Below are 13,275 nucleotides of genomic sequence, written 5' to 3' on the forward strand. Positions count from 1 at the left end.
TGTACGTAAATACTGGTCGATGTAGAGACGCGCACGTGTCGTAGTAGAGGCGCGCACGTAGCATGTACACGTACATACAGCGGCCAGTGTGCAAGAAAGAAAATACGGCCACGTACGTACATATGTGCAGGTCTCGAATGCCTACTCACGCATACGTACGGCCAGGGCTCGTGTACATGGCTGGGTCGGAACGGAGAAACAGCGTCGTCGTCGTGTTAATGGGGAGCTAATTGGCTGGGTCGGCACGGAATGCGTCATCCTGTTCATCGGGAGGGCTTGGACGAAATAGCCGATGGAAACGAGGCCTGGCATACCGCAGAATGGAGGAAATGTCCTTGTGTTCGACCGACCACGTTCGGAACGGGATCCTGTTCCTCGGGAGGGTTCTGGCGTACCGCAAAACGGAGGAAACGTACTTGTGTTGGACTTCCTACAGTCAAAACAGGGTCATGTTGATCGGGAGGGGTGTGGCGTACCGTAAAACGGACGAAACGGACATGTGTTGGAGCGCTACGGTTGAAATGGGGGTCATGTTCATCGGGAGGGGTGTGTCGTACCACAAAACGGGACTCCACAAGATACTGTTCATCTCCACCGTCGACCTCCTCTAGCCTCCACGGGCTACTGTTCATCCACCATCGACCTCCTCCAGCCTCCACGTGCGACTGTTCATCCACAGGCTCCTGTTCATGCAGCCTCCACCATGCGCTACTCCACCGGCTACTGTTCAACCACCCATCTCCACGGGCTCCTGTTCAACCACCCCTCCACGGGCTACTGTTCATCCACCCCTCCACCATCTACTATTCATCCAGCCCTCCACGGGGTCGTCCTGTTCATCCAGCCCTCCATGGGGTCCTGTTCATCCAGCCTTAACCGACTCGATCGATCGGGGTCCTATTCATCCAGAGGCAACACCACGGGGTCCTGTTCATCCACCCCCACCAGGAACTGTTCATCCAAACCCCCCAGCAACGCTCACTATTCATCCAGAGGCATGATCGATCGGCTTCAGTTAGCAGCAGTAGCGAAGGAATCGCTCGATCGGGTTCAGTTAACAGCCATCGATCGATCGCTCGGGTTCAGTAACGCGTAGCCTGCAGTGCAATCTCTTGGGTTCAGTAGGCGAACGCCTCGCCCAGGTTCAGTTAGAACCCAATGCCTTGCACCCACGCGCGTGCGTGTACGAGAGAAATGCGCAAACCTCCGTGCATCACTCGGCCCCGACCACCCACCATAACCGGGAACACCCTAATATTTTCCTCGCCCTCGCTTCTACCAAGGTTTTTTCCGTCATGGACGACCCAAAGAATGTCATGAAGCTGCGTCTTCGGCCCGCCTAGGACGAAAAGCCCATTTGCTGTCATGATTTTTTGCCATAGAAGTAGGAGGCCACCACATCTATGATGATACTAGGTTTTGTCACAATTATCGTCATAGAAGTGTCATAAGTATGACAGAAAAAATTACATTCGGCCCAAAATGTCATGGATGTGTCTTTTTTTTGTAGTGTATCCACTATATGATTCACGTTCGACCTTTCAGTCTCTAGTGTTCCGAGGCCATAATTGTATATGCTAGGCTCGTCAAGTTTAACTCGAGTATTCCGCATGTGCAAAACTAGCTTGCACCCGTTGTATTTGAATTTAGAGCTTATCATACCCGATCATTACGTGGTGTCTCAGCACGAAGAACTTTCGCAACGGTGCATACTCGGGGAGAACACTTATACCTTGAAATTTTAGTAAGGGATCATCTTACGATGCTATCGCCATACTAAGAAAAATAAGATGCATAAAGATAAACATCACATGTAATCAAAATATGTGACATAATATGGCCATCATTATCTTGTGCTTTTGATCTCCATCACCAAAGCAACGCCATGATCTCCATTGTCACCGGCTTGACACATTGATCTTCATCGTAGCATCGTGTTCATCTCGCCAACTATTGCTTCTACGACTATTGCTACTGCTTAGTGATAAAGTAAAGCAATTACATGGTGTTTGTATTTCATACAATAAAGCAACAACCATAAGGCTCTTGCCAGTTGCCGATAACTTCTAAAAAACATGATCATCTAATACAACAGCATATATCACATCATATCTTGACCATATCACATCACAACATGCCCTACAAAAACAAGTTAGACGTCCTCTACTTTGTTGTTGCAAGTTTTACGTGGCTGCTATGGGATTCTAGCAAGAACCGTTCTTACCTATGGCACAAAACCACAACGGTAATTTATCAAGTTTGTTGTTTTAACCTTCAACAAGGACCGGCCGCAGTCAAATTCGATTCAACTAAACTTGGAGAAACAGACACCCACCGGCCACCTTTAGGCAAAACTAGTTGCATGTCTGTCGGTGGAAACAGTCTCATGAACGTGGTCATGTAAGGTTGGTCTGGGCCGCTTCATCCAACAATACCTCCGAATAAAAATAAGACATTGGTGGTAAGCAGTATGACGATCACCGCACACAACTCTTTGTGTTCTACTCGTGCATATCATCTGCGCATAGACCTTGCTCAGATGCCACTATTGGGGAACGTAGCATGCAATTTCAAAAAAATTCCTACGCTCATGCAAGATCTATCTAGGAGATGCATAGCAACGAGAAGGGGAGAGTGTGTCCACGTACCCTCGTAGACGGAAAGCGGAAGCATTTACTTAACGTGGTTGATGTAGTCGAACGTCTTCTCATTTCGAACAATCGAGTACTGAATGTACGGCACCTCCGAGTTCTACACACGTGCAGCGTGATGACGTCTGATAACCCACAAGTAGTCCGTTCGGTAAGTAAGAGTGTCTAACCCAACGAGGAGCAGAAGGAAATGACAAGCGGTTTTCAGTAAGGTATTCTCTGCAAGCACTGAAATTATCGGTAACATGTAGTTTTGTGATAAGGTAGTTCGTAACGGGTAACAACTAATAAGAGTAACTAAGGTGCAGAAATGTGGTCCAATCCTTTTTGTAGCAAAAGAAAAGCCTGGACAAACTCTTATATAAAGCAAAGTGCTCTCGAGGACACATGGGAATTATCGTCAAGGTAGTTTTCATCATGCTCATATGATTCGCGTTCGGTACTTTGATAATTTGATATGTGGGTGGACCGGTGCTTGGGTACTGCCCTTCCTTGTACAAGCATCCCACTTATGATTAACCTCTCTCGCAAGCATCCGCAACTACGAAAGAAGGATTAAGGTAAACCTAACCATAGCATGAAACATATGGATCCAAATCAGCCCCTTACGAAGCAAAGCATAAACTAGGGTTTAAGATTCTGTCACTCTAGCAACCCATCATCTACTTATTACTTCCCAATGCCTTGCCCTAGGCCCAAAAAATGGCGAAGTGTCATGTATTCGACGTTCACATAACACCACTAGAGGAGAGACAACATACATCGTCGTCTTCATTGTCTTCATTGTCCAACATCAACTTTTTGGCATGTCATATTTTAATGAGTGCTCACAATCATAAAAGATGTCCAAGATAGTATTATTATATGTGAAAACCTCTCTTTCTTTATTACTTCCTATTAATTGCAACGATGACCAAAACTAGGTTTATCAACTCTCAACAACATAAGATCAACATGATCCTTTTATTTTATTTTTATTCTTTCTTTTTCTTTTGTTCCCTCAAGATCATAGCAAGATAGCAAAGCCCTTAACTCAAAACTAATATTTATTATATATAGCTCACGGACTCGATTACATAGATTGGGATCAACACAAAACTCAAAGCTAGAGCTAGATCATATTAAAATTTATTCTACTAGATCAAGATATAACCAAAAGGATCGAACTAAGAAAAATGGTAAAGATAGAAGTGTGATGGTGCTACGATACCAAGGCACCTCCCCCAAGCTTGGCAGTTGCCAAGGGGAGTGCCCATACCCATGGATTTATGTCTCTTTCTTCGGAGGTGGTGATGATGGAGTTGTTGATGATGTAGGCTTGTCATCCATCTTCCAAGGCATAGGCTCACCATCATAGAAAGATGATCGAGTCTCCGGGATCCTCAAATCTGCACCCAAACTCATCCTCTTGAATCTATATTCATACTCACAGTTTTGGTTTTGCAGGTCACAGATCTGGGCTTGGAGGTGCTCGATTTTCTCGTGAAGCTTGAAGATGGTCTCCCCAATGTTCTTGGCATCCAGCTTGTGGTTGTTGGTGAACTCCGCGATCATCGTGTGGTTGGCGTTGAGTCCGCGTTCCACCACCCCTTGCACTTGAAAACTTCTTGCTCCATTGCTTCGAATCTTGTCTCCACGCTTCCGGTCCTCCTTGGTCCCTCAACATCAAAGATGTGCAGTACCCCCTCACGCATCTCAATGGTTTAAGGGTTGTGCAGCACCTCTATGAGGTATGGGTTGATGACCTTCTCGAAAAACTTGTCCTTGGGGCCCCTTGAAGACGTCATGGTGATCTAGATCTGTCAGAAAATAGCTCGAAACAAAACCAGAGGATTTTGTCATGGTATAGTGGTCAAAACCTTAGGGAGAATATATAATGAATTTTTACCGACCAAAAGAATTATCGTGCAAGAAAACGGAGTCTGAAGGACACATGAGGTGCCCACGAGGCAGGGGCACGCCCTCCACCCTCGTGGATGCCTCGTGTCCCTTTTGGACTACTTCTTATTTTCCTATTGTTTTAAATATTCCAAAATGGAGAAAAATTGCTATTAGAACTATTTTGGAGTCGGTTTACATATCGTACCACATACCTATTCCTTTTCGGAGTCTGAAACGTTCTGGAAAGTGTCCCTTATGTACTCCTCCGGGGTTATGGTGTCAATAACATTGGTTTCAACATTTATGGGATTACCCGAGATATAATGTTTGATTCTTTGACCGTTCACCACCTCCGGATTTGTGCCTTCGGCATTGTTGATTTTTATGGCACTGAAATGATAGACCTCCTCGATAATGTAAGGACCTTCCCATTTAGAGAGGAGTTTTCCTGCCAAAAATCTTACACGAGAGTTCTATAGAAAAACATAATCTCCTACGTCAAAGTCTCGCTTTTGTATCCTTTTGTCATGTCATCTTTTAACTTTTTCTTTAAACAATTTGGCATTCTCATAGGCATGGGTTCTCCATTCATCATGTGAGCTAATGTCAAATAGTCTCTTCTCACCGGCAAGTTTGAAATCATAATTGAGCTTTTTAATAGCCCAATATGCCCTGTGTTCTAGTTCGAGATGTAAGTGACATGCTTTTCCATAAACCATTTTATATGGAGACATACCCATAGGATTTTTATATGCAGTTCTATAGGCCCATAATGCATCATCAAGTTTCTTGGACCAATTCTTTCTAGATCTATTAATAGCCTTTTGCAAAATTAATTTAATCTCTCTATTACTCAATTATACTTGACCACTACACTGTGGATGGTATGGATATGTAATTCTATGATTAACATCATACTTCGAAAGCATTTTACGAAAAGCACCATGAATAAAATGTGAACCACCATCGGTCATTAAGTATCTAGGGACTCCAAACCTCGGAAAGTTAACTTCGTTAAGCATCTTAATAGAAGTGTTATGATCATCACTACTAGTTGTAATAGGTTCTACCCACTTAGTAATGTAATCAACATCAACTAAAATATGTGTATACCCATTAGAGGAAGGAAAAGGTCCCATATAATCGAAGCCCCAAACATCAAATGGTTCAATAACAAGTGAATAGTTCATAGGCATTTCTTGACATCTATTAATATTACCAATTCTTTGACATTCATTGCAAGACAAGACAAACTTACGGGCATCTTTGAAGAGAGTAGGCCAATAAAAACCGAATTGCAATACCTTATCTGCAGTTTTATCTCCCGCGTGGTGTCCTCCATATGCTTCGGAGTGACACTTGCGTGGGATCTGTTCCTGTTCATGCTCAGGTATACAACGTCTAATAACACCATCTACTCCTTCTTTATAATGGTGTGGGTCATCCCAAAAATAATGTCTTAAATCATAGAAAAACTTTTTCTTTTGCTGGTATGTGAAGCTAGGTGGTATAAATTTAGCAACAATGTAAATAGCATAATCAACATACCATGGAGCAGTACGTGAAGCATTTATGATAGCTAATTGTTCATCAGGGAATCTATCATAAATAGGTAGTGGGTCATCAAGAACATTTTCTAACCTAGACAAGTTGTCTGCAACGGGGTTCTCAACTCCCTTTCTATCACTATATTCTTGTAGCAAGAGAACCCATCTAATAAGTCTAGGTTTAGCATCTTTCTTTTCCATAAGGGATTTAATAGAAGCATGATCAGTGTGAACAGTTACTTTGGAATCAACAATATAAGGTCTGAACTTATCACAAGCAAACACAACTGCTAAAAATTCTTTTTCAGTAGTAGCATAATTTCTTAGTGCACTGTCTAGAGTTTTACTAGCATATTGGATAACATGTAATTTATTATCAACTCTTTGTCCTAGAACAACACCTATAGCATAATCACTAGCATATCACATGATTTCAAAGGGTAAATTCCAATCAGGTGGCTGAACAATAGGTGCAGAAATCAAGGCTTTCTTAAGTATGTCAAATGCTTCTACACAATCATCATCAAAGACAAACGGAACATCTTTTTGTAAGAGATTAGTCAGAGGCCTAGAAATTTTTGAGAAGTCTTTAATGAACCTCCTATAAAAACTGGCATGAGCAAGAAAACTTCTTATACCTTTGATGTCCTTGGGACACGACATCTTTTCAATAGCATAAACTTTAGCTGTATCAACTTCAATACCTCTTTTAGAAATTTTATGCCCCAAGACAAAACATTCATTAACCATAAAGTGGCACTTCTCCCAATTCAAAACAAGATTAGTTTCTTCGCATCTCTACATGACTCGATCAAGGTTGCTCAATGATACGACTCCAACGTATCTATAATTTTTTATTGTTCCATGCTATTATATTACCCGTTTTGGATGTTTATGGTCTTTCCTATACACTTTTATATCATTTTTGGGACTAACCTACTAACCGGAGGCCCAGCTCGAATTGCTGTTTGTTTTGCCTATTTTAGTGTTTCACACAAAAGGAATATCAAACGGAGTCCAAATGGAATGAAACCTTCGGGAGCAATCTTTTTGGAACAAACGCAATCCAGGAGACTTGGAGTGGACATCAAGAAGTAGCTGAGGGTGGAGGGTGGAGGGCGCGCCCTAGGGGGCGCTGTCGGTGTCAAAACTGGTGGATCTCGGGTAGGAAGTCCCGAACTATGCGTCTAAGGCTAATGGTTACAGGAGGCTGGGGATACGATGTTTACCCAGGTCCGTGCCCTCTCGATGGAGGTAATACCCTACTTCCTGCTTGATTGATCTTGATGATATGAGTATTACAAGAGTTGATCTACCACGAGACCGTACAGGCTAAACCCTAGAAGCTAGCCTCTGATTATGAATGTCCTTGTCCTGCGGACTAAACCCTTCGGTTTATATAGACACCGGAGGGGGCTAGGGTTACACACAGCCGGTTACAGAGAAGGAGATCTACATATACGAATCGCCAAGCTTGCCTTCCACGCAAAGGAGAGTCCCATCCGGACACGGGGCGAAGTCTTCAATCTTGTATCTTCATAGTCCAAGAGTCCGACCAAAGTATATAGTCCGGTTGTCCGAATACTCCCTAACACAGGACTCCCTCAGTAGCCCCTGAACCAGGCTTCAATGACGATGAGTCTGGCGTGCAGATTGTCTTCGGTATTGCAAGGCGGGTTCCATCTCCGAATACTCCATAGAAGATCTTGAATACTAGGATCATCTCCGTCTCTACAAAATAAATTGCACATACCACCGCAGAGAGCATAATAATCCACAAATATAATCTGCTGATAACTTTTCCCAGCGTGACATCACACCGCGGCCTGGTCACTACGAATAGTTTTTCCCAGCCTGCCACTACACGTGTTGCGAGGCAGTTTTATTGGCACGTCTTGTCGAAGCTGAGATCGTGTTCCCCTTATCGTGGGATTCTCATCAATACGGGCGTGGGTAACCCAACTACGCCTATTGGTATGACTCCTCGATTTTAGGCAAGTCCCAAACGGTCACGCTGAGGACGCTTGATATTCACCTCCTTTATAGATGGACCGAGGCCCGTCCCTTTCTTCCCACGCTTGCTCCTTCCCCCACCTCGAGTTCCAACACCCAAAGCTCAGGCTTAAGCACTTCGGACCTTCGATCATGTCCGGACCCAACCTTCCAGGTAGGTGGATGGCCTCCTCTATCACAGAGGAGGACATCGAGAAGCTCAGGGAGGCCAGGTATCTGACCGCCGAAATCCAGCATAGGCTTCCTGCCCAAGGGTAGGTCGTCCCCACTCCCGAACCCAACGAGAGCGTCGTATTTGTTTCCCACTTCCTCCGAGGCTTAGGCTTTAGTCTTGATCCCTTTGTGAGGGGGCTCATGTTTTACTACAGGCTAGATTTTCACGATCTAGCTCCGGATTCCATCCTTCACATCTCGTCGTTTATCGTCGTGTGTGAAGCCTTCTCCACATCACCCCACACTTCGGTCTATGGCTCAAGACCTTCAATGTAAAGCCGAAGGTGATCGATGGGCGACACGCGGAGTGTGGAGGCGCTATAAGAAGCAAAAACGCCGATGCCCCATGGCCAGAAGGTTCCTTCCCGTAGGTGTCTGATTTATGGCAACAGAGGTGGTTCTATATCACAGCTCCCCGAGCCACAAAGTGGGCGGCCGCCTCTGCCTTCCGCTTGGGCCCTCCGCCTCAACTGGCGTCATGGGTCAATGAGGGATTGGACTAGGGGCCTGCTAATGATGTACCAACATTTCAGAGCCGCATTTGGTATCTTCTTGAGAGGGATGTCAGCCTCATCAAAATAATTCAGGTAATGCTAGTCCGTCAGGTCCTGCCATGCAAACGCCGACCTCTCCGGATGTGGGAGTTCAATCCAGAAGGACCGCAAACTATTCAGCACTTCTTCGGCATGACGCTTGAAGGGATGTATCGGCTATTCTTCGGATCATGAATAAAGTGTTCGGACAGCACCGAGGATGTGGGCTTGAACTGCAATCGTCCAGATACCCAAGTAAGTAATTCTTCAACTGAACACACTGTTCATGTTTATTATAACATTATTCTGAAAACAATCCGTGGCCAGGATTGGCTAAATAAGGCGGAGAGGATCAGGTGTCCGGCCCCTCTTCCCGAAGGCTTGCCGAATCCTGTATTAACCAGGATGCTTAAACGTGCACCATATCAAGTGTCGTTGGGGAAGGATGAAGGGAAGAGTAGAGAAGCTGAAAGCGAGCTTCATACATTGCACATCCAAACCAGGGGAATTAATGTCTCCACGAAGGATGATAAACGGGGAGGTGAATCTAAAATTCCCTGCCCCCGCGGGAAGAAAAGGGCCGCCTCCAAAAACATGGAAACGGAGGTGCCCAAACAAGGGAAGAAACCCTCGCCAGGGAGTCCTGCCTCAGAGGGCATCCTCACCGCACAGGCCCGCAAACGGGCCAGCCCTCCACCGAGCTGTAAGTGAAAAAGTACTATGATAAAATATGTCCTGCTTTATCTCTGAGAATAATAACCGAGACCTATCTTGCAGTCTGGATCATAGCCCTTCTCAACAGAGTTCGTCTTCGGGGGATCTTCTTCCGGAGATGATGGAGAGCAAAACGCCTCCTCCTGCCTCCCCGCCCCATGGGGCGGACAAACCCGAGGTGTCAACACGGAGGATTTCCCCTGATCCACTAAGGCCAAAAGTTAATGCTTCGGCCGCCCGAAGCCTGGAGTATTCGGCTCCCAAGGAGAGCAACAAGAAGAGTCTGGGATTGTCCGGCACCGAGCTGGAGACACTGACGGGCCTTCTGGAGCGAGCGACTATATCAGAGGCGCACCATACTTTAATGGGTACGGTGTTTGAGAGGATTTCATCCGCCAAAATCAGGTTGAATGAAGCTTTTACGAGCCTGCTCAAAGGCCTTGAGGTACGCAAAGAAATATGTAAACTTTCAGCTGTACCGCACACGCTAGGTGTGCTCTGTATAGATATTAGCCCCTGAGACTCTAGTTGCCAGCCCGAGGTGGCAAACAGAGGATCGTACTCCAAAGTAATGATCGCGCTGTGTTATGTGCAGATGGCAAAGGGTCCGGCTTTTGACCGGACTGCTGAATTCGCAGAACTGAGGCGACAGCTTGATGTGGCGGATGCCGACATCGCGCTTGTGAACAAGCGGCTTGACGAGGCACACGGTATGTGCTGCTTTTTTTTGAATTGTCAGCGAATATTAAGAGGAGCATGATGCTAGTATCTATAATATGCTGTGGCTGCAGATGGTGCTGCTGCCGTGGAGGCCCTTTGGGCGGAACTTGCCCTAGCCAAGGAACAAGCCAGGATAAGTGATGCGGCTGCGCTAAAGGCGGCCGAAGAGTTAAGAGCCGAACAGGCTACTCATCGCCGGAGCGAAGATAAAATAGCCAAGATGGCTGTTGAGCTGAGAGATGCCGCTGACCGATATGAGCTCCTTGGAAAGGAGAGCCAAGCGAAAGCGACTGACCTGAAGAAGGCTTTGGGGGCAGCCAAGGAAACGCGCTCTGAAATCAGAGTTGCACGGGAGGAGCTTCGACAAGCTGGAGATATCACGGCTGGGAAGCCCTTTTTGTTGCGGATGAAGTTCGGAGATCCAAAGTACGCTCCTCTGTATCAGTTATGGAGTGCTGCAGATGTGTATGCGGACCTGGCAAAGAGTACTGCTGATGCGACTGAGTTTTTCAAAGATCGGAAAGATCATGAGGTAGAAAGGTTATTCTGGTCGCAGTTCAGTTCCCCGACGCGTCCGCTGCCATTGAATGAAAGGATGGCCGCATGGGCCAAGCTCCATAGGTTGTCCGGACTTGCCATGAGGTCTGTCGTAGACCATCTTTGGCCGAAGGGACCAAGGCCGGACAGTTATTTTGGTTTAGTGCAACAATTCCTTGGCGCTGCGTCGCGTATCGACGCTGTGAAGAGGTCGGCGTGCATAGAGGGTGCGTGGATGGCTCTTGCCCGTGTTAAAAACATATTGGGCGGATATAGAGGCCACCGGTATTGCAACCTGGGGTCCGGTGGGAGGCCAGGATCCGGCCGAGCACTATTTTGAGCAAGTCCTAGAAGGCGCCCGTTTAATAGAGGCTTAGTGCTCGAAGAGTATCATGTTCGAGTGACATATATCTCGATTGTAAAAACAATGCTATTTTGATTATAAAGGCTATGTTTATACTTTTACCCGGAAGTATTAAAGCGCCTCCTGTGCGGACGTTTATGTATGTATATAACCTGAAAGTTTGCAGTCGTCGGCTTTAGCCCCCACGCATATAATGCGAGGGTGTTCGAAAAAGGCGCATAATCACACTTTATCCAATGTCTTGGTCTGTTAAGGAGGTGATAGCACGACGAACCAGGCGATCGGACTATATTGCTTTAACACTTTCACTTAGCCATAGGAGTTTGACTGGGGGACTACTATATAGCCCCTCGTACTTCCACGTTCGTCCGAATTCGGTGCACGTAGGTACATGACTGGGAAACCAGTCCTTCGTTAATGCGGAGGAATCTCGAAGATTCTGCTAAGTCGTCGAGTGGTTGACCAGTCTCTCGCTGTATCATGACAGTTAGTTTTCGGCTTTCTCTACTGAGGCACTCATCCGGAATAACCAGGGCACAATCGTAGTAGTTCTCTTTTGGCCGCCTTAGCCGATAATACGAAACATAAGGTAGCAAAACCCAGGAGCCGGGAAAACCCAACATTTGACCAAAGACATGATTCGGAGCTGATGCATATAAGGCCGAACTCATGACGCCGAACACTCCCTAAGGTATTCAGACTTTGTAATATATTCTAGGATGAGTAACGTCTTCGATAGGAAAACCCCGGATTTCTAGGTACATGCATTAATCTGTCGTGGCGAAATGCCAATAACGCCAGTATCCCTCGTGGGTGTGTTAAGTACCTGGGGGATGTCAAGCAACAAGAGACATTAAATAAGGTTTACACAGGGGCTTAATCTAAAGAGAAACCTTTGAGCGGGACCCTGCTCCACGTCTGCGCCTTTGTCTCCGTTGTGCCGTATCCTGGAAGGGTGTAGCATGATGGTCATCTATAAAAAAAAGGAAAAACCCAGGTAAAAGAGTCTGGTGTAATCATGCTAGAAGTTAGTTATTCTCAATGAAACATGAAAAGGCAATATATTGTTATATTAATAGGGTTAAGCCGAACTGTGGGCTTTATTACATGTTTGCAGCCCCTAGCACCGCCTATGGGGGTATATCTATAGACCCCAGCTCAGGTTTATCTGGGCTATTACCACCGGCGGTGCACCGGACTCGTCTAACCATGTCTGTGATCTTGACAACCAATCATGTATTCTGGCTGGAGAGGCCGCTTAGTGTTCGGCTGCTAGAGCCGCCACATATTCTTCCGCACGTAAGAAACGCTCTATGTTTCCGCTAACTATGATGATGCCACATGGACCGCGCATCTTGAGTTTAAGGTAGGCATAGTGCCGTACTGCGTTGAAGCGAGCAAAGGCCGCTCTTCCGAGTAGTGCGTGATAGCCGCTTCGGAATGGAGCGATGTCGAAGATTAATTCTTCGCTTCTGAAGTTGTTGGGAGAACCCAATATTACCTCTAATACGAGGGAGCCCGTGCAGCGGGCCTCAACGCCTGGTATTACTCCTTGAAAGGTAGTGTTACTTTGGCTGATTCTTGACGGGTCTATCCCCATCTTGCGGACAGTGTCCTGATATATCAGATTAAGACTACTACTGCCGTCCATAAGGACTCGAATGAGATGGTATCCATCAATTATTGGGTCGAGCACCAAGGCGGCCGATCCTCCGTTCCGGATATTAGTCGGATGATCCCTGCGATCAAAAGTGATTGAACAGGCCAACCAAGGGTTGAATTTGGGGGCGATGGGCTCTACAGCATATACGTCTCTGAGTGCTTGTTTGCGCCTTCTCTTCGGTACATGAGTTGCATAGATCATATTCACTGCTTTGACTTCTGGTGGGAATTCTTTCTGTCCCCAGTGTTCGGCTGGCGAGGCTCATCCTCGTCCTCACTTGGTGTCTCCCTTCCTTTGTGTTCGGCGTTTAGCTTGCCGGCCTTCTTGAAGACCCAACATTCTCTGTGGGTGTGGTTTGCGAGTTTTTCGGGGGTGCCATGAATTTGACATTGAATGGCTTTAGCTAGGCCATAAAAAGTGCATGTGCACATTGTTGGAG

Source organism: Triticum aestivum, chromosome 1B, assembly GCF_018294505.1.
Source record: "Triticum aestivum cultivar Chinese Spring chromosome 1B, IWGSC CS RefSeq v2.1, whole genome shotgun sequence".
Lineage (NCBI taxonomy): Eukaryota > Viridiplantae > Streptophyta > Magnoliopsida > Poales > Poaceae > Triticum > Triticum aestivum.